This window comes from Hakea prostrata, chromosome 11, assembly GCF_041222555.1.
Source record: "Hakea prostrata isolate BN-2017 chromosome 11, UWA_Hpros_2, whole genome shotgun sequence".
In the NCBI taxonomy this organism is placed as follows: domain Eukaryota; kingdom Viridiplantae; phylum Streptophyta; class Magnoliopsida; order Proteales; family Proteaceae; genus Hakea; species Hakea prostrata.
The window spans coordinates 17,601,509-17,603,544 of NC_142610.1; positions in this window are offsets into that span (position 1 = coordinate 17,601,509).

Sequence of the window (2,036 nt, forward strand, 5' to 3'; positions counted from 1 at the left end):
TAATAATAGTGGGATCCATGTGAGACTTACTAAGAATACCACCTATGATTTACTTTATTAATATTTATAGATGGTTCCCATCATTACTGTGTGGTAGAAAGTGTCAGGAAATACATCCTTAGGGACATGAAAATGAGCTCCCCTCAGTAGAGAACAATGTGTTCTCTTAGCATTTTCCATCATACAATAGCAATGGGGTCCACATGAGACTTATTGAAAATGCCACCTATAATTTATCTTATTAATATTTATAAGTAGGTTTCATCATTTGTATGGCAGAAAAATGTCAAGAAAATACATTCCAAGGGCATGTAAAGGAGCTCAATTACAAGTGGTATTTTCATCAAATCTCATGTGAACTCTACTACTATTCTGTGATGGAAAATGCCAAGAGAGCGCATCATTATTGTGTGGTAGGAAAATATCACAAAAATATATCTCTAGGGACATGTAAAAGAGCTCCCCTTAGTGTAGAACAATATGCTCTCTTAGAATTTTCCATCATACAATATTAGCGGGTCCCTTATAAAACTTGCTGAGAATACTACCTATAATTTAGTTTATTAATATTTATAAGTAGGTTTCATCATTAATGTGTGGTAAAAAAGTGTCAAGAAAATACATCATTGACAAGAAAGTGATCTAGATGTATCCATTTTCTCTAAAGATGTCAAATTGATATCAAAATTGAACACAATCATGTAAAATCATATATGTTAGAACTATTTCAGGAAACGATAATGGTTTCTTGTGTATATTAATGTTGTCGAACTTTCAGATCGAGCTCTTCTATTGATTTTTCTATTTTTAGTAAAGAAAATTACCGACATATAAGAGAAAAAACCTATTTACATACATTCTAAAGAAAATCAAGCACCTTGTATCCCTGCCTTTATTCCACTGAGTGGTTGATGGCATTATGTTCACCCCCACCCCTCCGCTAGCTTTGAATGAGATTGTTGTTCACCAAAAAAAAAATATAAAAAAATCAAGCACCTAACCTCTTATGAGAGAGGCATTGATCTTTACCAATTACGCCATTCCTCAATGCTCTTAAATACAAAATACTTTTTGACATTTGCTAAAGTACCATCTACGGCAAAAGTAAAACATATTCTCTAAACATCACATCCTAAGAAGAAAAAAATTCTTAAATTACTTTAATTATTATTATTTTATTTTATTTTTTTTGAAACCGAAGTTCATCCAAGCCTGCTAGCACCTTGACAAAATTATTTTAATCAATTATTGTTTTCTTATATGATACCTTGTGTGTCATACTCTTTCGCATAGGTATCAAAACTTTCTGTTAAAGAATTCATCCAAAGATTAGCAATATCAGGGAACCTTACCTTTCTCCTTTTGATAATTAAAAAGAAAGGTAGGTTTAACTTAAATTCGTTTTCTATGGTATTTGCCACAATGTGATATGTTATATAGATAGTGCTCCATAATGGCTAAATATTCCATAGTCTCCCACTACCTGAAAGAAATCTTTACTGCATTTGAAGAAATCCAATGCTTAACATGGTAAGACTATCCATATCTACTGGAACCACACTCAGAAATATTCGGTCAAAATTCATTCCAAATGAATGAAATACAGCAGGGCAGATATGCTATTACTTACCAGCCAGGTCCAGCAAAAATGAGGCCAGCCCTGATTTAAGCCACACAATACATATTTGAGATACCTGACTCAACTTGTCATTGAGAAAACCTGGTGATACAGCTTTATCAAATCCACTGGAGTTGAATCAATTTATTTATTTATTTTTTTGTAATTTTTCAAATATACCACAAAATATGGGAAAGCCAAAGAAAAAAGAATGAGTTACACATTAATGCATTTTGAATTCAAAACAGTTTAAGAATAAAAGGAAGATCAAGTAAAGTGGCTTTCCCAAAAAAAAAACCACCCAAGAAAAAAAAATAAGAAAAGGAGAAGACCCATAACTAATTCGATTAAATGTAAATAACTATAGCATAACATTTCATGGAGGCAATTATCATTAGAACAACACGAAGCTATGTTG